Here is a 23,945-nt window from a genome sequence, read left to right as displayed (position 1 = left end):
TTGGAAACTCGGCACTGCCCGAGGGCCCGGAGTCAGTAGGGGGCCCCATGAGATGCTCCTGGTACCTTTTTCATAGGCTTTTTTGAGTTTGGGCAAGGACACAGGAGCCTCATGATCCCCTATTGCCCGGGGGCCCCATGAGTTGTCAGTCTGCCCCTGCTTCTGAGCATTAATATCGGTCACTAGTGGTGTGGCAATTACAGATCGCCCGTGAAGGTTTTGCTTATGGAGTTCCCTCCGCACAGGTTTTGTGGACAAGGACTTTGGAAGACTGAGATTGAGCTCTGCAGTCACGTTTGCAGCAGTTGTTTTTTTATTCCCGGTCACAATCCTGCACATTGTCTTTTTGTCTCTTTCAGTCAGTTGACCATATCGACCGCGCTTATGTTTTTCAGACGGCGTTTTCCCGGAAACGGTATATGCCGCCATAACCTCTGATACTGTACCTCGCCACACGGCAAATAAATTGGCAACTTCAGTCACAGAGGCACCTGCTAAGCGGCACCAACAATTTGCCCTCTGTGAAGCTCAGTAAGCTCTGACATGACTCTGTATTACTAGTGGTGAATGACAAAAGTGAGGCTTCCCACCAGGGGCAGACTGACAACTCATGGGGCCCCCGGGCAATAGGGGATCATGGGGCCCCTGTGTCCTTGCCCAAACTCAAAAAAGCCTATGAAAAAGGTACCAGGGGCATCTCATGGGGCCCCCTACTGACCCGGGGCCCTCGGGCAGTGCCCGAGTTTCCAAATGGTCAGTCCGCCCCTGCTTCCCACCTGTTAGCTAGGTGTCTCATCTCACAGCAGAAGCAAAAGAATGTTACATCACTTCCACTTTCAACGCAAAACATGTCGTCACTTTCACTCCTGCAAATCATGTAGTGTTTCCTTTTTTTTGTCCAACCCCTGTAGAGGCTGGCACAATTACATACAAACGAATTGGATAGTTCAGGTTTGTCCTCCCAGGGGTGGACTGACCATTTGGAAACTCGGCACTGCCCGAGGGCCCGGGGTCAGTAGGGGGCCCCATGAGATGCCCCTGGTACCTTTTTCATAGGCTTTTTTGAGTTTGGGCAAGGACACAGGGGCCCCATGATCCCCTATTGCCCGGGGGCCCCATGAGTTGTCAGTCCACCCCTGGGTAAAAGTAAAGGATATTGTACAGGGGTTGTACAATCAGATTGTAGTGTGTATGGCCACCCTTCAGCATGCATGTCCTCAATTACAAACATGTATCTGATGCTGGCTACTGATTTGGAAAGATGAGTTATAATGCTTCTCACTCAGAAGCTCCACAGAAGAAACAATGTTGTGAGATATTATTAATATTATGATAATAAATACATAATATTAGTGTTTTGCTACATTGTAGGATTTCCGATACATTGTGATCTCCCGACAAATCCGACACCTGGGAGATCAGAGCTCTCACCCCTCCCTGGGCCGGCCGGGGATCGCAGCGATGACAGGTCGGCCTCCTCCCCTTTAGGGGCTGGTTATGGCAGAGAAGGAAGTCGGAGCATAGAGGAGGCGCAGAGAGAGCCCGCAGAAGAGTGCGGAGAGAAGAGTGCGGGGAGCGCAGCGCAGGCCGGCGGAGATGAGCGCAGGAGAGCTGCACAGGTGAGGAGAGGGGTACAGATGAGCAGAGGGGGGGACAGGTGATGAGAGGGGGACAGATGAGCACAGAGGTGGAGGGAGGAACAGAGAGGAGAGGGGCTCAGGTGGGGAGCATAGCCTGGTTTTGTTGATCTTTGTTCCCCCCACCCTCCAGGAGATCTGAAGTATATTATGTGCTGTCTATGTGCCAGGAAAGTTACCAAACTGTTTTTGTTAAACTCTCTACACAATACAACCAGTTTATGATAATACTGGATGTGGGGGGCTTATGTACCCCCATGTGAGGGGTGTTATGGAACTGTGGCAGACCACCATCGCTAATGATTAGGTTGGCTGTTTTTTTTTTCTTTCTCTTTTTTTTCTAATCAAATGCAGTTTACCTTTGCTGTAATGATAGTAAGTGGAGGTATAGGCAATAATGGGGTGATACCTGTGTTGCTGAATGGTAGATGTGAAGGCTGGGTGAAAAAAGTCATATTATTTATATTTGTGGATAGCCTCTCACTCCAGGTTACTGCCCCATTGGCATGAATGAGGTGATACCCAACATGATCCATGCACATTACTGAATTGATAGGCAGCGTGCCCATAGACATTAGTGAATTGATACCCAACGTGCCCCATAGGCATTAGTGAATTGATACCCAACGTGCCCCATAGGCATTAGTGAATTGATACCCAACGTGCCCCATAGGCATTAGTGAATTGATACCCAACGTGCCCCATAGGCATTAGTGAATTGATACCCAACGTGCCCCATAGGCATTAGTGAATTGATACCCAACGTGCCCCATAGGCATTAGTGAATTGATACCCAACGTGCCCCATAGGCATTAGTGAATTGATACCCAACGTGCCCCATAGGCATTAGTGAATTGATACCCAACGTGCCCCATAGGCATTAGTGAATTGATACTCAACGTGCCTCATAGGCATTAGTGAATTGATACCCAACGTGCCCCGTGGGAATTAGTAAGGTGATACCCAACGTGACCCCTAGGCGTTAGTGAAGTGATACCCAACGTGCCCCGTAGGCGTTAGTGAAATGACACCCAACGTGCCCCGTAGGCGTTAGTGAAATGACACCCAACGTGCCCCGTAGGCATTAGTCAAATAACACCCAACGTGCCCCATAGGTGTTAGTGAACTGACACCCAATGTGCCCCATAGGTGTTAGTGAAATGATACCCAACATGCTCCACAGGCGTTAATGAAGTGATTCCCAAAGTGCTCCATAGGGAATTATTAGTGACATGATGCCCAACATGACCCATAGGGAATTCATGAGGTGATGCCCAATTTGCCCCATAGGGCGTTAGTGAGGTAATACCCAATGCGCCTTATAGTGCATTAGTGAGGTGCTATCCATTATGCCTACTGGATATTAAGGTGGTGATACCCAGTATGCCCCATAGACATTGAGATGATACCCAACATGCCCCATAGGCATCAGTTAGGTGATATCCATCCTGCTCTATAGGAAGTAAGGTGGGTTTTTTTTTCATATGTGGTTTACCTTTGCTGTAATGATAGTAAGTGGAGGAATAGGAAGTAATGGGGTGAAACCTGTGGTGCTGAATAGTAGATGTGAAGGTTAGATGAAAAAAATCCTATTGTTTATATTTGAAAATAGCCCCTCACTTCAGATTACTGCCTTTATTGCCATTAATGAGGTGATACCCAACATGAGTCATAGGTGTTGAGGTGATAGACATTAACAGTGTGATACCCAACATGCCCATTAGGCATGAAGGTGGTGATATACAACGTGCCCCAGAGACATCAGTGAGGGGAGACCCAACGTGACCCATAGGTGACCTCAGTGAGGTGGCATCCAACGTGACCCATAGGGCATTAGTGAGGTGGCATCCAACATGAACCATAGGGCATTAGTGATGTGACACCCGTGACCTATAGGGCATTAGTGATGTGACACCCGTGACCTATAGGGCATTAGTGATGTGACACCCGTGACCTATAGGGCATTAGTGATGTGACACCCGTGACCTATAGGGCATTAGTGAGGTGACACCCAACGTGACCTATAGGGCATTAGTGAGGTGACACCCAACGTGACCTATAGAGCATTAGTAAGGTGACATCCAACATGACCCATAGGGCTTTAGAGATGTGATATCCATTATGCCCATTAGATATTAAGGTGGTGATACCTGGTATGCCTTATAGACATTGAGGTGATATCCATCCTGCCCCATAGGCATCAGTGAGATGGTATCCATCTTGCCCCATAGGCATCAGTGAGATGGTATCCATCTTGCCCCATAGGCATCAGTGAGATGGTATCCATCCTGCCCCATAGGCATCAGTGAGATGGTATCCATCCTGCCCCATAGGCATCAGTGAGATGGTATCCATCCTGCCCCATAGGCATCAGTGAGATGGTATCCATCCTGCCCCATAGGCATCAGTGAGATGGTATCCATCCTGCCCCCTAGGCATCAGTGAGATGGTATCCATCCTGCCCCCTAGGCATCAGTGAGATGGTATCCATCCTGCCCCATAGGCATCAGTGAGATGGTATCCATCCTGCCCCATAGGCACCAGTGAGATGGTATCCATCCTGCCCCATAGGCACCAGTGAGATGGTATCCATCCTGCCCCATAGGCACCAGTGAGATGGTATCCATCCTGCCCCATAGGCACCAGTGAGATGGTATCCATCCTGCCCCATAGGCACCAGTGAGATGGTATCCATCCTGCCCCATAGGCACCAGTGAGATGGTAACCATCCTGCCCCATAGGCACCAGTGAGATGGTAACCATCCTGCCCCATAGGCACCAGTGAGATGGTAACCATCCTGCCCCATAGGCACCAGTGAGATGGTAACCATCCTGCCCCATAGGCACCAGTGAGATGGTGTCCATCCTGCCCCATAGGAATAAGGGTGGTGATACCCAACATATGTTAGGTGAATAAAGCTGGTTAAGAGTCTAGCCAAGCAATCATTTTGCACACTGTGTTGGCACCTTTTAGTCTAAGCAATCTTCCCACACATTAGCAATCTGTCTGTACAATCTCCTTTAGATCTTCCAATAACTATGTTGTGCAGGTACCTACTTGATTTGATCATTTAGGTAAGTACACCTGGAGTCTGTAGAGTATGATTACAACATATATGGTGACCTTTAGTCTGATGTATATACTGACCCCATCATTGCAGCGTTTCCACCTTTCCTCCTTGGCCTACCTGTGATAGCAGCCCACACACACTGATACCGTTTTCCACTCGCCTCCATAGAACTACGCACACTCAGCCCCTGCTGGGCTCCAGAACAAGGTGTAGAATCTGTACAGCAGTGAGCGCTGAGTGTGATGGACAGAAGCCTTTGTAAACCTTCCAAGGTGTAGGGGGCCAGCTGGTATAGGTGATGCCCAGGTACCACCTGCTGAGTATTAGATTTCATGCATTCTGGTGTACGTCATATAGGAGCAGTGAGAGGCATTGCGGTACATTGTTACAACGCATTGTATTTACTTTTTCTCTTTTTCTAACTTTGTTGTAGTGTCACAAAATGGCACTTTAATTCATCCATGGGCGCTGCAGCATGGCGCGATGGCACACGGTGAGGTGCGTTGCGTCTCAACGCAGCGTTATGATGTCAGTGGGGTACATGGAAAACAATTGTTTTCTATGTGCCCTTGCTTTGATCAATGCAGCTGAATGGCCGCTGTGTGAATGAGCCCTAACTCTGGTCACAATCCATTTAACATCAATGAGTTTGAATGTCTTTATCTCAGCTGTCATTTTGCACAGGCTTTTTTAATGGCCGTATGCACACTGGGTGATTGGCCAATGTACCCCCCTCTCCTGGAATTTGTGTGCACCTGGGCGCGGGTGCAGTGTACATCCCCTCTGTCTGCAGCCTGTCAAAAGTCTGAAATACTGCGGTTATACAATATACCGAGTGCTACTTGTATCTAGGGCTGTATGCATTCGGTGATGTGTGTGCCTGCAGTGCAGAGAGGGGGCTGGAGATCCCACCCCAGCATTGATGTCTATGAGACCTCTATGAAGTCGGCACCTCCCTGTGGCTGGCCGGAAGTACTAGTCCTGGAAAACTAAGGGCTCCTTTCATGTGCAAGTGTGGGATTTTCATAGCACCTTCTCACCACCTGTCAAACACCCTCTGAAGAGGGATCCACTGCAGATCACTCTTCAGAGGGATAATGCTTGTGTAAACGAACCTTAAGGCTCTGTTCACACCTTTTGAAGATGCTACAGTGCAAGTGTGTTTTTGCTTGATTCTGTATTTTGTGTTTAGGGCAGCCCATTCATTTCAGTGGGCTCCCTTACGCACTGAAAATTGCATAAAAGATACTAGCAACTTGGGGGCTGGGGTTTTGTCATAACACCTCTTCACCACCTGTCAATCACCCTCTGAAGAGGGATCCACTGCAGATCACTATTCAGAGGGCCAGGGGCGGACTGATAACTCATGGGGCCCCCGGGCAATAGGGGATCATGGGGCCCCTGTGTCCTCGCCCAAACTCAAAAAGCCTATGAAAAAGGTACCAGGGGCATCTCATGGGGCCCCCTACTGACCCCGGGCCCTCGGGCAGTGCCCGAGTTTCCAAATGGTCGGTCCGCCCCTGCAGAGGGCTAAAGCTAGTGTAGACGAATGCTACGTTTCTGTTCACACTTTTGCAGGCAGTACAGTGCCCATGTAGCCTACCTGATTGCAGGCTATTCCCTCTTCAGTCTATCATGAATGCTGCTGCCAGACTCATCCATTTAAACGTTCCATATCTGCCATCTCTCTCTGCCAATCCCTCCACTGGCCTCCACCCCTCTCTGCCAATCCCTCCACTGGCCTCCACCCCTCTCTGCCAATCCCTCCACTGGCCTCCATCCCTCTCTGCCAATCCCTCCACTGGCCTCCCATTGCCCAATGAATAAAATTCAAATCATTAACAATCACATATAAAGCCATTTATAACTCCGACCCAAATTACATCACCGATCTTGTCTCCAAATATCACCCAAACCATCTTCTCTGCTCCTGCTACTCTCTAGCTCGCTTGTCTCTTCCTCCCATGCTGGTCTCCAGGACTTCTCCAGAGCCTCCTCCATCCTCTGGAACTCTCTACCCTAATCTATCCGACTATCACCTACTCTGCCTACTTTTAGGCGATCTCTGAAACCCTATCTCTTCAGGGAAGCCTATCCTGCCTTCAGCTAATAACGGAATATTCTATTTCTCCTATCAGTCCATCCCCCACAGTTATTACCTTTTGTACCACCAGCCCCTCCATCTTAGATTGTAAGCTCCAAGGAGCAGGGCCCTCCTATACCTCTTGTATTGTTGCTGTATTGTCTCCCTTTATATTGTAAAGAGCTGAGCAAACTGTTGGCGCAAGGGGTGGACTGACAACTCATGGGGCCCCCGGGCAATAGGGGATCATGGAGCCCCTGTGTCCTTGCCCAAACTCAAAGCACACCCATAAAAGCCTATAAAAGGTACCAGGGGCCCTACTGACCTTGGGCCCTCGGGCAGACTCAGCCCCCCCCTTTACCCAACAACATAGGAACCCCAGAGCAAAAAAATCCCCCAATGAGCAACAATAGATCTTTCCCACAATAGTAGATCCCTCCAGCAACAATTATTGACAACCCACCCCCCCTCCAAGCAATACTGCAAACCCCAGCTACAATAGATCCACAGCAGTCAGCATCAATAGACCCTCTAAAAAGACACAGCAGCACCTGTACTATCCACCTCTTAGTACTGCCCCTTAGAGAATGCAGAGCGAGGTATAATTTTTAAGTAATTTGTATGGAATTGGTTTATGATAATAGACCCCCCCGTAACAGCAGGCCCCCCCAGCAACAATAGATCCTTCCCACCAATAATAGACACTACCCCAGGAACAAAATACACCGCCAGCAGCAATAGATCTGCCCCAGCAACAAAAGACCCCTGCTGGCAACAATAGATCCCCCAGCAGCCAGCATGAATAGACTCATTGCCCTCAACAGTGAATCCCCCCATTTTCCAATAACATAGGTCCCGTAAATCCCTCCAGCAAGAATTATTGACACCCCCCCAGCAATACTGCAAACCCCAGCTACAATAGATCCACAGCAGTCAGCATCAATAGACCCTCTAAAAAGACACGGCAGCACCTGTACTATCCACCTCTTAGTACTGCTCCTTAGAGAATGCAGAGCGAGGTATAATTTTTAAGTAATTTGTATGGAATTGGTTTATAATAGACCCCCCCCCCCCAGTAACAGCAGGTCCCCCAGCAGCAATAGAACCTTCTCACCAATAATAGACACTACCCCAGGAACAAAATACACCACCAACAGCAATAGATCTGCCCCAGAAACAAAAGACCCCTGCTGGCAACAATAGATCCCCCAGCAGCCAGCATGAATAGACTCACCCCCCCCCCTTTACCCAACAACATAGGAACCCCAGAGCAAAAAAAATCCCCCAATGAGCAACAATAGATCCCCCCACAATAGTAGATCCCTCCAGCAACAATTAATGACAACCCCCCCCCCCCTCCAAGCAATACTGCAAATCCCAGCTACAATAGATCCACAGCAGTCAGCATCAATAGACCCTCTAAAAAGACACAGCGGCACCTGTACTATCCACCTCTTAGTACTGCTCCTTAGAGAATGCAGAGCGAGGTATAATTTTTAAGTAATTTGTATAGAATTGGTTTATGATAAGAGACCCCCCCCCAGTAACAGCAGGTCCCCCAGCAACAATAGATCCTTCCCACCAATAATAGACACTACCCCAGGAACAAAATACACCGCCAACAGCAATAGATCTGCCCCAGCAACAAAAGACCCCTGCTGGCAACAATAGATCCCCCCGCAGCCAGCATGATCAGACTCATTGCCCTCAACAGTGAATCACCCCCTTTTTCCCAATAACACGGGGAAAATAATCCCCCAACGAGCAACAATAGATCCCTCCACAATAGTAGATCCCTCCAGCAACAATTATTGACAACCCCCACAAGCAATACTGCAAACCCCAGCTACAATAGATCCACAGCAGTCAGCAGCAATAGACCCTCCAGCACGTCCAAGCCCCCTGTACATACATTCTGTGCTGGAGGTGGCGGAATGGCATTCCCCCGTCTTCCCGCTGATTAATAGCGAACTGATTGTACCCGGAGTTGAGCTTTAACAAATTTGGGAGAAGAAAGTGTGAGATCTATCGGTCACGCTGCTGACTTTTCTCCCAGTATAGTCAGTGTTTGATTATACCCGTGTTTCTGGATGATTTACACACGGCCCACGCTGTCCTCTCTGCTGATTACACGTTCCCTTTTACAAGAGCGTGCAATAAACCGTGACGTATGCATTTATTTAAATATACATGCCTGTGTGTGTGTGACAGATGGGAAAGACATGGTGATTGTGACACGGCTCAGACTTCTCCTGCGCTGCTCTGAACTGATTTCTAAGGTGCCTGTCTTATGTGTCAGGAATGAGCTAGTAATCTTAATCTCCTCCCTCCCCCTTGGAAAACCCAAGGTATTAGGATAATATGATAACTGCAAATTCATGATCTACTGCTGCTGTCGGCCCAGCTGTTGCTTCTCATATTTTCAGTGTTCATCATCACCGGTCACACACACACACACACAAACGCTCATGGGGACAACGGGCGGCTTTGGCAGTCTGTACTGAAACAACCTGTTCAAGTCTTCTTCAACAAGCATTGTAACAAAAAGGACTGAATTCTACACCTTCTCTTAACTGACTCCATAAAAGTCAAATCCGATTAGTTGATATTAAAGTGTTACTAAACTCACAACAGTACAATCAGTCTGTATATGCAGTAAAGCATGCTTGTTATACTCGCTGTGGAACCTAAGGGGTTAATCCTCTGCATTGTGTAAAAAGGCTGTTTGATCCTGTCTTCTCTGCCCCTCCTCTTGTTGAAAAACCCACCTGATACAGACTGAACCCCTGCTCACGTGCACATGCTCAGTTTGGTGTGTATTGCTAGATAAGGGTTTTTTTCTCTTGGGAGAGTGTGATCAGCACAGGGCCAATCAGCACTGTCCAGACAGAGGGTCAGGAGTTTTGCATCCTCCTAGAGCAGAAAGGAAAACTCTTCCTACAAGCTTTAACCAGTGCTCTGCTGGACACTGATAGAAGTTACAAGACGGCTCTAACTGCTGATGAGAAAAGGTATTTAGCAGTTTATATTCACCAAAATGATTGCATTTCCATGTTCTGTGTACTGTGGGAGACCAGATATAGTGAATGCAGGGTCCGGGAAGACAAGATATAGTGAATGCAGTGCCCAGAGAGAGCAGGTAGAGTGAATGCAGTGCCCGGGGAGAGCGGGTAGAGTGAATGCAGTGCCCGGGGAGAGCGGGTAGAGTGAATGCAGTGCCCGGGGAGAGCGGGTAGAGTGAATACAGTGCCCAGGGAGAGCGGGTAGAGTGAATGCAGGGTCCAGAAAGAGCGGGTAGAGTGAATGCAGTGCCCGGGTAGAGTGAATGCAGGGCCTGGGGAGAGCGGGTAGAGTGAATGCAGTGCCCAGGTAGAGTGAATGCAGTGCCCGGGGAGAGCGGGTAGAGTGAATGCAGTGCCCGGGGAGAGCGGGTAGAGTGAATGCAGGGCCCGGGGAGAGCGGGTAGAGTGAATGCAGGGCCCGGGGAGAGCGGGTAGAGTGAATGCAGGGCCCGGGGAGAGCGGGTAGAGTGAATGCAGGGCCCGGGAAGAGCGGGTAGAGTGAATGCAGGGCCCGGGGAGAGCGGGTAGAGTGAATGCAGGGCCCGGGGAGAGCGGGTAGAGTGAATGCAGGGCCCGGGGAGAGCGGGTAGAGTGAATGCAGGGCCCGGGGAGAGCGGGTAGAGTGAATGCAGGGTCTGGGGGTTTAGTAACACTTTAAAGCGGAGTGCAATATGCAAAAAAAAAAATCAGTAGCTACAAAAAGTGCATGCAGGGTCCAGGGTTTAGTACCACTTGCTCTCAAGAGGATTTACTCCCCTTCCTGACCATGCCATTGTTTGCGATACGACGCTGCGTTACTTTAACTGTCAATTGCGTGGTCATGCAACACTGCACCCAAATTGAATTTACATCCTTTTTTTTTCCCCCACAAATAGAGCTTTCTTTTGGTGGTATTTGATCGCCTCTGCGGTTTTAATTTTTTAAAGCGCAGTAAACAAAAGAAGTCCAACAATTTTGAAAAAAAAATTGACTTTGACTTTTTGCTATTAAACATATTCAGTAAAAAAAAAATAAACTCAAATTTTGTCATAAATTTAGGCTAAATTGTATTCTGCTAAAAAAAAATCCCAATACGTGTAAATTAATTGGTTTACGTGAAAGTTATAGCGCTTTCAAATGGCGGTAAAGATACTGGAATTTGTTTTGTTTTTTTACTAGTAATGGCGGCGATCAGTGACTCATAGCTGGACTGTGGCAGACATTCTGACACTGGGGGGGAACTGACTTGGTGTCACTGACATCCCCAGTGACACCAATACAGTGGTCAGTGCTAATAAAAAGCCACTGACACTGTACTAATGACACTGGGCAAGAAGGGGTTAACATGTGGGGCGATCAAAGGGTTAACTGTGTGCTGTTTTACTAACTGTGCTGTGTCTATGCTTTACACTGTAAGGACACTGCTTTGTATGGCTCTGCTACTATTATTATACAGGATTTATATAGCGCCAACAGTTTGCTCAGCGCTTTACAATATAAATGGAGACAATACAGTTCAATACAAAAGGGATAGGAGGGCCCTGCTCCTTGGAGCTTACAATCTAATAGGGAGGGGCTGGTGGTACAAAAAGTAATACTGTGGGAGATGAACTGATGGGAGAAATAGAATATTCGGTTATTAGCTCAAGGCAGAATAGGCTTCCCTAAAGAGAGGTTTTCGGGGATCATTATACAGGATATGGTAGTTATACGTCATCGTTGCTTGTTGAGCTCTTGTTGACAGTGAGCCTGATTGACTTTACCTACCTGAGAGATAATAAAAAGGTCTAAAACCCAAAAGCAATCATTTTTTACTGTATGTACTCAGTACTTGGTTTGGGCCCCTTTTGCAGCAATTACTGCCTCAATGCGGCGTGGCATGGAAGCTATCAGCCTGTGGCACTGCTGAGGTGTTATGGAAGACCAGGATGCTTCAATAGCGGCCTTCAGCTCTTCTGCATTGTTCGGTCTCATGTCTCTCATCTTTCTCTTGGCAATGCCCCATAGATTCTCTATGGGGTTCAGGTCAGGCGAGTTTGCTAGCCAATCAAGCACAGGAATCCCACGGTCATTGAACCAGGTTTTGGTGCTTTTGGCAGTGTGGGCAGGTGCCAAGTCCTGCTGGAAAATGAAGTCAGCATCCCCATAAAGCTAGTCTGTGGAAGGAAGCATGAAGTGCTCCAAAATCTCCTGGTAGACGGCTGCGTTGACCCTGGACTTAATGAAGGACAGTGGTACAACACCAGCAGATGACATGGCTCTCCAAATCAACACAGACTGTGGAAACTTCACACTGGACTTCAAGCATTTTGCAGTGTGTGCCTCTCCATTCTTCCTCCATCTTCGGGGTCCTTGGTTTCCAAATGAGATGCAAACGTTGCTCTCATCAGAAAAGAGGACTTTGGACCACTGAGCAACAGACCAGATCTGTTTTTCTTTAGCCCAGGTAAGATGCTTCTGACATTGTTTGTTGTTCAGGAGCGGCTTGACAAGAGGAATATGACATTTGAAGCCCATGTCCAGGATCCGTCTGTGTGTGGTGGCTCTTGATGCACTGACTCCAGCCTCAGTCCACTCCTTGTGAAAGTCCCCAACACTTTTGAATGGCCTTTTCCTGACAATCCTCTCCAGGCCGCGGTCATCCCTGCTGCTTGTGCACCTTTTTCTTCCACACTTTTCCCTTCCACATAACTTTCTATTAATGTGCTTTGATACAGCACTTTGGGAACATCCAACTTCTTTCACAATTACCTTTTGAGGCTTTCCCTCCTTATGGAGGGTGTCAATGATGGTTTTCTGCACAACTGTCAGGTCAGCAGTCTTTTCCATGATTGTGATTCCTACTGAACCAGACTGAGAGACCATTTAAAGGCTCAGGAACCCTTTGCAGGTGTTATGGCTTAATTAGCTGATTAGAGTGGGACACTTTGAGCCGAGAATATTGCACCTTTTCACAATATTCTCATTTTCTGAGATTGTGGATTTGGGGTTTTCATGAGCTGTAAGCCATAATCATCACAATGATGACAAATCACGGCTTGAACTATCTTGCTTTGCATGTAATGAGTCTATCTCATATATTAGTTTCACCTTTTAAGTTGCATTACTGAAATAAATGAACTTTTGCACGATATTCTAATTTTTCGCGTTTCACCTGTAGATAAGTACCTATCAACATGAGACACAGTGCTAACGTACGGGACAGAACAGTAAAAAAAAAACGAAAAAAAAGAGTTCTTCTATAATACCCAACTCCCATGAAAACTTTCTAGGTCTTTACAAAATGAAGAGAAAACCATGCACACTTTATTATATTTAACCACTTGTCTCCTGCCCACAGTACATTTCCTGAGGGTGGACGGCATGGGCAGGCTGGATCATGTACTTTTATGTCCTCTGGCTTGTTCCAGGTTAGGGACGAGCCGCTAACGTGATTTATGTGACCATTGGACACAGTGAATTGCAGCTCTCAGTACCCGGCCATTCTGAGCAGCCCGAGGATTATGCGATCACATGATCACAATGTCCGCAAAGCTGTTCTGAATGAATGTCATTCATAACAGCTATGCTTCCTATAAAGTGATGCTGTGATTGGCTCACAGCTATCACATGGCACCAGGGCCAATCACAGCACCCTGTACCATGTGATTAGCTGTAGCCAATCACAGATCGCTAGTAATCGCAGCTGTTATGAATGTAACCCTTTCATGACAGTTCAAAACATTGCTGTTACACTGATCATCATTGTGACAACAATCAAAGTGTTAAAAAGGAAAAAACAAAAATCCCTGATCTGCCCCCAGAGTAGTGTGGTGTCACTGTGGGGACACTGAACTACTCTGATAAAAGTATGTAAAAAAAAAAATATTATAAAATGAAAAAAAGTTTAAAAAAAAGTTTAAAAAAATTGTACTGTGTTGTGTTTTTTTTTTTTTTTTACCATGCTGTCACCAGTCAGTGTCCCTGATCACCGCCATACCAGTCCTATGATGACGCTGTACTGCACAGGTGACAGTATGTAAAAAAAAAAATACCGTAATAATAATAAAAAAAGTAATTTCTTTATTTAAAAAAAAAAAAAAAATGTTTAAAAACACTTGCCATACATCGTAATAAATACCTCAGATTGTCTACTTTCCGAAAAGGGGTCATTTGGATGGTATCTGTACCGTCCTGATATTTTAAGGGCCTCAAGAAATGAGAAAGTGTATCAGGATTTATCAATTTTCAAATACTGTAGATGCTATAACGTTCACACAAAACAAATTTTGATTTATTGGGATTTTTTTTTGTTTTTTACCAAAGACATGTAGCAGAATACATTTAGCCTGAATTTCTGAAGATTTTTTTTTATAGGATATAACAGTAGAAAAAGAATATATATATATATATATATATATATATATATATATATATATATTTATTTATTTATTTTTTAATTTTCAGTCTTTTTTCATTTTATACAATAAAAAAACCAGTGTTGATTAAATACCACCAAAAGAAAGTTTTATTTGTGTGCAGAAAAAAATAATGCAAATTTCTCACAATGTATGCAATTGCCAGTTAGAACAGCGCAGTGCTAATGGTAATGGTCTGTTCATGAAGGGGGGGGGGGGGGGGGACCTTTTGTAGGTTGAGTGGTTACAATGAGTGGACATTGTGCGTTAGTGAAATGTGTCATGTTTATTAAGTGCATGGTATCGGGGAGGAAAAGGCATTTTCAAGGCATGCATGATAGCTTGTGTTTACATTGAATTTATGATAGAACACAAAGGCGTTATCATTTAATATCCTATGGCAGATATTGGACAATGCTGATGTACCTTGGAGCCAGGGGCCGTGGATAAGGGGGTACCTCCAGTCCTCCTGTACGGGGCCCCAGGCAGCTGTGTGTGTGGCGGTAATTACTGGAACCGATCCCCTGTATGGCTCTCTCTGCAGTAGCTGAAATCTAGCTGCTTCTCCTCTCCCTCCTGCCAGCTTTCAGCTGCTGCAGAGAAAGCCATACAGGGGATCGGTTCCAGTAATTGCCCCCCCCCCCCAACAGCCATCACCCTTCCTGTGCACCATACGTTCCCCCCTGTGTGCCCCCCACCCCCACAGTGTTGATTGCTTCCCTTCTCTCCTTCCCACTGGCAGCTGCAAGCACACAATAGGATCCTTTGGGATAAAGAGTGGGGGAAGGGTCCGGTAAATATGTCACTTCCATGCTTTCCTGAATGAACACTGAGTGATTGGTACCGATCATACACTGTGTTCATTCATAACTGAAGCATAGTAGACGGTACTATTTGGGGAGTGGGACACCGTCAGGTTGGCTGTATGTGGCAATTACTGGAACCGATCCCCTGTATGGTTCTCTCTGCAGCAGCTGAAAGCTAGCTGCTTCCCCTCACCCTCCTGCCAGCTTTCAGCTGCCGCAGAGAGAGCCATACAGGGGATCGGTTCCAGTAATTGTGCAACCCCCCCCCCCCCCAACCATCACCTTTCCTGTGCACCATACCTTCCCCCTGTGTGCCCCCCACCCCCATAGTGTTGATGGCTTCCCTCCTCTCCTTCCCACTGGCAGCTGCAAGCACACAATAGGATCCTTCAGGATAAAGAGTAGGGGAAGGGTCCAGTAAATATGACAGTGCCATGCATTCCTGAATGAACACAGTGAGTGGTACCGATCACACACCGTGTTCATTCATAACTGAAGCATAGTAGACGGTACTTTTTGGGGAGTGGGGCACCATCAGGTTGGCTGTATGTGGCCCCATGGATGAACACAATCAGTGATTGGTACCAATCACACACTGTGTTCATTCGCAATTGAAACCTAGTAGATGGTACTTTTTGGGGAGTGTGGTGCCATCAGGTTGGCTGTATGGGGCCCCGTGGTTTCTAACAGCAGCCCTGCTTTGAACCCTACTGTGTTGCGTGACTTGAAATAACGCGCTCCCCTGTGAAAACCTTCACACAGACACTTGACAGACGGCCAGCAAACTTCCTGTCTTCTCTGCCCAGCTTCACAGGAAACTTGCGGTGAGGCAAGATTGTACAGAGTTGTTGAAGGACCTGTTCTGTGTGTCGTGTACTACTTGCTGCAGATCTGTACTCGCAGGAAGACACGGATTATTGGGCATAAACTGCAGTAGTAGTGTAGTAACAGTATCATGTATATTGTCCCCTACCCCAGGTTCACACCTAAACGTTTTCTGCAGCATTTTGCAGAAATGCACTACAGTCCATATAACATGATTTCCTATGGGACACATTCACATCTCCGCGTTTTCACCCAGTGCGTTTTTTGGAAAGGGTCAGGGACTTTTTTGAATGCAAAAAAGTTGCATTTTTGGTTTTACAGGTTTCAATGGAAACACTGCAGAAAAGCATGTAGTGTGGTTTTGCTATGTTTGCGTTTTAAATCTGCCTAGCAACAAGAAAGAAAAAAAAAACAAAAAAACACAAAACACATCAAAAACGCAATGCAGAACGAATCAAAAACGCAATGCAGAACGAATCAAACGCTAACTGCATAGCTGTGAACCTAGCCTTAGAGAGTTCTGCTTTAAAAATCAAACATTCATTATATTACTACTTGCCAATTCTTCAATGTGAAGGCTGCATTAGTTTTCTCTTATATTTTTTTCCCTTTATTTGCACCTGGTGATCCAGCCAGTAAGTCTATTGTGTTGTTTTTTTTTTGTTTTTTTTTTACAGAATAAGCGCTTCTGCAGATGTAGCAATTAGATGGTTGAGAAAAACCATATACAAAAAAACAAACAGACACTTTTATTATGAAAATTGAGCGGAAAAAAAAGCAGTCACCACATCTAAGAATTTGTAAATTGCAATGTATTGCATTTTTTTTTTTTTTGGGTTTATTACCGCTTAAAGTTTAAGAAGGACAACGCATTCACAGCTACATCTTAGATTGTAAGCTCCAAGGATCAGGCCCTCCTATCCCTCTTGTATTGAACTGTATTGTTGCTGTATTGTCTCCCATTATATTGTAAAGCACTGAGCAAACTGTTGGCACTATATAAATCCTGTATTATAATAATAATAATAATAATAATAATAACAATAATAATAATAGCTACAAATCCTGTATTAAAATAATAATAATAATAATAACAATAATAATAATAGCTACAAATCCTGTATAATAATAATATTAATAACAGCTACAAATCCTGTATAATAATAATAAATCTCATCTTTGTGCACTGTAAATTGTATTTACTATGTTTCAGTTTGTGAACGGAGGAGAAATGTAAGGGAAGCTCTGTACAGAGCTATTCCTGTCCATTCATTCAGTGCAGCTGAGGCTGCAGAGATGGAGATTGAGTGCTGTGTCCTCAATCTTCTTTCTCTGTCTCAAAGATAGAACATTAGAGGTCTGTCTAGACCCCAGATACCTCACCAAACCCCCAATGGGGCTCCTAAAAAAAATTGTAAAAAAATCAAAAAAACTACTGACATTAGTGGTGGAACTACCAGGGTCACAAAGGTCGTAGTTGTGACAGAGTCCTGGCATTCCACCACTCGGCACGGAGGGAAGGGTCCCAGCTGTGGGTCAGGGGGCTCTTCATGTTTTCTTGCATTGGAAGGTTCTAGTTACACCTCTGTGTCAGTGTGCATCTGCTCGCCCGTATAAGGTACAATTCAGACAGATACACTGACAAGTCTGCATGAGTCCTGCATGGCATCAACAATCTGCTCATTGCGAGAGTGCAATCCTTTCTAGGCTCCTAGTATAAATAATAAAAAAAATATATTTTATATATATATATACGCACACACGTTTATGATGTGCATTTATTGTTATTTTTTTAACCACTTCCCCTCCAGAGAATTTACACCTTCCCCCTTCCTGACCAGGCCATTCTTTGCATTACTTTAACTGACAATTTTGCAGTCATGCAACGCTGCACCCAAATGAAATGTATGTCTTTTTTCCACACGAATAGAGCTTTCTTTTGGTGGTATTTGATTGCCTCTGTGGTTTTTATTTTTTGCACTATAAAAGAAAAAAAGACCGACCATTATGATTGAAAAAAACTATATTTTTTTACTTTTTTGCTATTAAACGTCCAGTAAAAAAATCCAATTTCATCATAAATTAAGGCCAAAATGTATTCTGCGACACGTCTTTGCGAAAAAGAATCCCAATACGTGTAAATTATCTGGTTTATGTTAAATTTATAGCATTTACAAATGTCGGTAATTTTTTGGGAATTTTTTTTTCTACTAGTAATGATGGCGATCAGTAACTTATAGCGGGACTGCGGTGGGTATTCTGACACTGGGGGGAACTGACTTGGTGTCACTGACATCCAGTGGTGTATTTAGTTTTCGTGCTGCCCTAGGCAGCACAAAAATTGGCTCCCCCCCACAGACATTGACCAACAACACCCCAGCCCCCCCCACCCAAAAAAGCCTTCCACTACCACCAGACAACCCCCCACCCCTCCTCGGCAAGAGATAATACACTCACCTTCACAGCTTCGGACATCTCCAGGCTCTTCATCCACCATCAAGCAGCCTGCAGCCTCTCTCAGGTCCCACCTGATCCCCGTGCTGCATGTGTCCCTTCTTCCATTCCTTCTTTCAGGGGACAGCGCTGCCCCCCTGAAAAATGCCGCCCTAGGCAAATGCCTTGTGGTAAATACACCCCTGCTGACATCCCCAGTGACACCAATACAGTGATCAGTGCTAATAAAAAGCACTGACACTGTACTAATGGCGCTGGGCAGGAAGGGTTAACATGAGGGCCAAACAAAGGGTTAAATGTGTGCTGTTTCACTGTGTGTGCCTCACTGTAAGCACACTGCTTTGTACGGCTCTGCTATGCAGAGCCGTACAAAGCATTGTGCAGTAGCTGACAGGGGAGAGATCTGTATTGTTCACATACAGGTCTCTCCCCCATCAGAGATCCTCGAAGATCGCTGGGTGCCGACGTGGCATCAACAGCCAGGACCCGGTGATTGACAGTCAAGGCCGCGAATGGCGGCGGGGGTAGGGCGTGCGTGCAGCTCACACGCGCCCTCTACCCGGGACTGTAAAATCACGTGTATATATACGTGATTCTGCACACCCGTACCGCCCTGTAGCAGTATTTCTGCTATAGGGCAGCGCAAAAGTGCTTAAAAAAAGGTGAGCTTATCCTTTAATGCATTGGAATGGCCAGAACAAATTTTCATTCTGGCCAATAAAAAAACACGTCAAGCGGTTTTTTTTCTTCTATCAAAATGCTGCTGCCAGGAGGAAAGGTGTTAGAGAGCTGTGCAAACACCCTGTGTACATGAGGACACTTACTTGGCTCCATACACATGGGGCATTTTGATAACGCTGGTAACATCTGTGTAAAGTCACATTAAAAACTGGAGTTTTTCAGCTCTTTTTTTAGCGTTTTTGCATTAGCGATTACCCATTTTTCTGCGTTAGCAGTTTTTAGCTTTTTTTTTTTTTTTACCAAAAATAGTTTTTTTTTGTTAAAAAAAAGTCCAAAAATGCCAGTTTGCGGCGTTTTACCGTGTTTTGTTGTGTTTTTCAGCGTTGGAGTGTTTTTTACAGCTAAAAAACTCTAGAATCCCACTAGTTCTGTTTTTTTTTTTCCAGCCAAAAAACGCTGATTATAGTCTATGTGTTTGGACACAAAGGATAACATGCTGGGGGGGTATACTGGCTGTAGAAAAAACTGTCAAAAGCCAAAAACAGCCGCTGTAAAAACGTCCCGTGTGCATGAGGACATATGCTGCACAAATTGCATGCAGGTTGTATGCAAACAAATCATACAGAAAAAAAAAAAAAGTGCTTTGACGTACTATAGACCAGGGGTGGACTGACAACTCATGGGGCCCCCGGGCAATAAGGGATCATGGGCCCCTGTGTCCTTGCCCAAACTCAAAAAAGCCTATGAAAAAGGTACCAGGGGCATCTCATGGGGCCCCCTACTGACCCCGGGCCCTCTGGCAGTGCCCGAGTTTCCAAATGTTCAGTCCGCCCCTGCTATAGACCCTGTACTCTTCCCACAGAGGTCCCACACAGAGGTCCCACACAGAGGTCCCACACAGAGGTCCCACACAGAGGTCCCACCTCTTCTGTGGATTACAACTGAGGATCTCATTCAGCCAATGTGAGAATCCGCATTCCCAGTATTTAGGACTCCTGTATATGGATGTTTATGGGCTCAGACGTGTTCAGGTGTAACATTCCTGGCACTTTTCCATGCCCTGGAACCACAGATTGAGCGTACAGCCCGTCATAAAGGTGAATTGCTGCATGTGCCCATACATGTGTGAATGCCAGCTGTTTCTCTGTGTACATGCATACATCATATTCCCCCGAGCGCACAAATCTTGCATTCATGCCCATGCTCACAGCCATACATTAGGCACGCTCCTGTTGCTGTTGTGTCTAGGAGGCACATCTGCAGCATCTCTGTGCCCATTCGCATGCATTCCAAATTACACTGTGTGCGGCTATAAGCGCATAACCACCAGCACTCTCACATGTGCACACGTAAGGGCGTATATTTACAGGACGGCAAAGGAGCATTGCCATTTATGCGGTACATGAGTACAGCCATGCCCTTGCCTGTCTGACTGTAACCCCTACCTGTGGCTATCCAGGTGCGGGAAAGTGTCGAGAGTTTTACACTTGAGCAGTTTTCAGCTTGTGAACTATTGTGTGCATGAGGCCCTATAAGGACGGCAAAGGAGAATTGCCATTTATGCGGTACGCAGGGGCGGACTGACAACTTATGGGGCCCCCGGGCAATAGGGGATCATGGGGCGCCTGTGTCCTTGCCCAAACTCAAAAAAGCCTATGAAAAAGGTACCAGGGGCTTCTCATGGGGCCCCCTACTGACCCCGGGCCCTCCAAATGGTCAGTCCGCCCCTGGCGGTACGTGAGTACAGCCATGCCCTTGCCTGTCTGGCTGTACCCTCTACCTGTGGCTCTCCAGGTGCGGGAAAGTGTCGGGAGTTTTACACTTGAGCAGTTTTCAGCTTGGAAACTATAGTGTGCTTGAGGTCCTATAAAGAAGCACATATGTACTGTAAGGGTAGGTTTGCGCTCTACAGAAGTGGTGGTGCACATGTACCCTTTTGCACGTCTCGTGTAGTGCAGCACATTCATTTCAATGGGCTGTCCTACACACAAGAAATGTAGAAAAGAAGCCCCTGTTCTTTTTCCAAAATTGCGCATTACGTGTCACCATGCGGTTTGACACATGCTTTAGCAGATGCATGAGGGTGCCATTAACAATTCAAATGTTTCTGTATTAAGGTAAAACACCTTCTATTGTCATCTCCCCCCTCACCACCCCCCAAATACTTACCTGAGCCTGCATCTTGATCCAGCGCTGTGCCTGAGCAATGCCCTCTCTCCCACTGGACACTGGCCATTGGCTCCCACTGCCCTCAATCAAATCCAGTCGGGAGGGGGGGAGGAGCCGACCAGCACTGTGTGTGTCTATATGCACACACAGCTTGGCTTGGGGTCGAGCTTGCAGGTGTGTTACCATTAGGTCTCATGCACACTGCAGCTGGAAGTTGCTGCTCCTACAAGCGTTTGCGCTTTTGTTTTTTTCTGCCCGTTATCTCCCCTCCATGTTAGTCTATGTGTCCATGCACACTATAGGCGTTTTCAGGAGTTCAGTGGCAGGGAAGTTCACAGGCAGAAAAAAAAAAACCCCATCACTTGTGTGTTCAGGAGAGCATGAAAATACGCAAAAAAGCACATTAGCGCACAATGCAATGCAATGGCCAGTATTCTGGCCAATATAATGCATTAATGGCAGACGAGGGAATCTGCATAAACGCACATTACTGCTCAAGCAAAAACGCAGCTTTTTAACACTTTAGACATTCTGAAAACTCCTGTAGCTCGAAAAGCATTTTTGAGCTTCTCAGCCTGCATGAGGTCTAAGAAGTGGAGGAGGAGGAGCCAGCAGTACTGGCGCGGGACCTGAGAAGTGGAGGATCAGGGCTGCTCTGTGCAAAACAATTACACAGAGCAGGTAAGTATAAAGTTTTGTTTACAAAAAAAAAAGTAACTTTACTGTCATTCTGTATATGCAGGAAAGCATGCTTGTTATACTCACTGTGCAACCTAAATGGGTTAATCTTTCGCATTGTGTAAAAAGGCTGTTTGACCCTGACTTCTCTGATCCTCCCTTTCATTTGCTGTCCTCAAACCATCTGCCACAGTACAGACTGGCAGTGGCAAGTCTGCACATGCTCAGTTTGATGTGTGTTGCTAGAGAGTTTTGTGGGGGGGGTTTTTCTTGGGAGAGTGTATGTGATCAACACAGGGCCAATCAGCACTGTCCAGAGGGTCAGGGGTTATACAGCCTCATAGGACAGTCAGAAGAGAATGAAAACTCCTCCTACAAGCTTTAACCAGTGCTCTGCCAGACACTGATAGAAGTCACAAGACTGCTATATACTGCTGCTGGGAAAAGGTGTTTAGCAGTTTATATTTACTAAAATAGTTGAATTTCCATGTTCTGTGTACTGTGGGAGACTAGTTACAGTGAATGCAGGGTCTGGGGAGACCAGATATAGTGAATGCAGGGTCCGGGGAGACCAGATATAGTGAATGCAGGGTCCGGGGAGACCGGATATAGTGAATGCAGGGTCCGGGGAGACCGGGCATAGTGAATGCAGGGCTTGGGGAGACTGGGCATAGTGAATGCAGGGTCCGGGGAGACCAGATATAGTGAATGCAGGGTCCGGGGAGACCGGACATAGTAAATGCAGGGTCCGGGGAGACCGGACATAGTGACTGCAGGGTCCGGGGAGACCGGACATAGTGACTGCAGGGTCCGGAGAGACCGGACATAGTGACTGCAGGGTCCGGGGAGACCGGACATAGTGACTGCAGGGTCCGGGGAGACCGGACATAGTGACTGCAGGGTCCGGGGAGACCGGACATAGTGACTGCAGGGTCCGGGGAGACCGGACATAGTGACTGCAGGGTCCGGGGAGACCGGACATAGTGACTGCAGGGTCCGGGGAGACCGGACATAGTGACTGCAGGGTCCGGGGAGACCGGACATAGTGACTGCAGGGTCCGGGGAGACCGGACATAGTGACTGCAGGGTCCGGGGAGACCGGACATAGTGACTGCAGGGTCCGGGGAGACCGGACATAGTGACTGCAGGGTCCGGGGAGACCGGACATAGTGACTGCAGGGTCCGGGGAGACCGGACATAGTGACTGCAGGGTCCGGGGAGACCGGACATAGTGACTGCAGGGTCCGGGGAGACCGGACATAGTGACTGCAGGGTCCGGGGAGACCGGACATAGTGACTGCAGGGTCCGGGGAGACCGGACATAGTGACTGCAGGGTCCGGGGAGACCGGACATAGTGACTGCAGGGTCCGGGGAGACCGGACATAGTGACTGCAGGGTCCGGGGAGACCGGACATAGTGACTGCAGGGTCCGGGGAGACCGGACATAGTGACTGCAGGGTCCGGGGAGACCGGACATAGTGACTGCAGGGTCCGGGGAGACCGGACATAGTGACTGCAGGGTCCGGGGAGACCGGACATAGTGACTGCAGGGTCCGGGGAGACCGGACATAGTGACTGCAGGGTCCGGGGAGACCGGACATAGTGACTGCAGGGTCCGGGGAGACCGGACATAGTGACTGCAGGGTCCGGGGAGACCGGACATAGTGACTGCAGGGTCCGGGGAGACCGGACATAGTGACTGCAGGGTCCGGGGAGAGCGGACATAGTGACTGCAGGGTCCGGGGAGAGCGGACATAGTGACTGCAGGGTCCGGGGAGAGCGGACATAGTGACTGCAGGGTCCGGGGAGAGCGGACATAGTGACTGCAGGGTCCGGGGAGAGCGGACATAGTGACTGCAGGGTCCGGGGAGACCGGGCATAGTGACTGCAGGGTCCGGGGAGACCGGGCATAGTGACTGCAGGGTCCGGGGAGAGCGGGCATAGTGACTGCAGGGTCCGGGGAGAGCGGGTATAGTGAATGCAGGGTCAGGGAGGGGACCAAATATAGTAAATGCAGGGTCCGGGGGAGACCGGGTATAGTGAATGCAGGGTCCAGGGGGGAAGCGGATATATTGAATGCAGGTTCGGTTGGTTGGGGGGGA

General features: G+C 47.2%; 1 protein-coding gene across 1 annotated transcript in view; it reads left to right on the top strand.

Moving 5' to 3' along the window:
• The first annotated feature begins 1,507 nt into the window (after positions 1-1,507).
• Positions 1,508-23,945, top strand: part of MCTP2 (multiple C2 and transmembrane domain containing 2) — a 381,280-nt gene continuing 358,842 nt past the window's right edge. The window contains exon 1 of the mRNA XM_089653100.1: positions 1,508-1,619. The gene's annotated coding sequence lies outside the window, so the exon portion shown is untranslated. The remainder of the gene's footprint in view (positions 1,620-23,945) is intronic.

Source organism: Staurois parvus, unplaced genomic scaffold (genome assembly GCF_062004578.1).
Source record: "Staurois parvus isolate SC_StPar_1 unplaced genomic scaffold, SC_StPar_1.0 ptg000698l, whole genome shotgun sequence".
In the NCBI taxonomy this organism is placed as follows: domain Eukaryota; kingdom Metazoa; phylum Chordata; class Amphibia; order Anura; family Ranidae; genus Staurois; species Staurois parvus.
The sequence above is the reverse complement of the archived record's forward strand: the minus strand, read 5'-3'. Positions and strand labels throughout refer to the sequence as shown.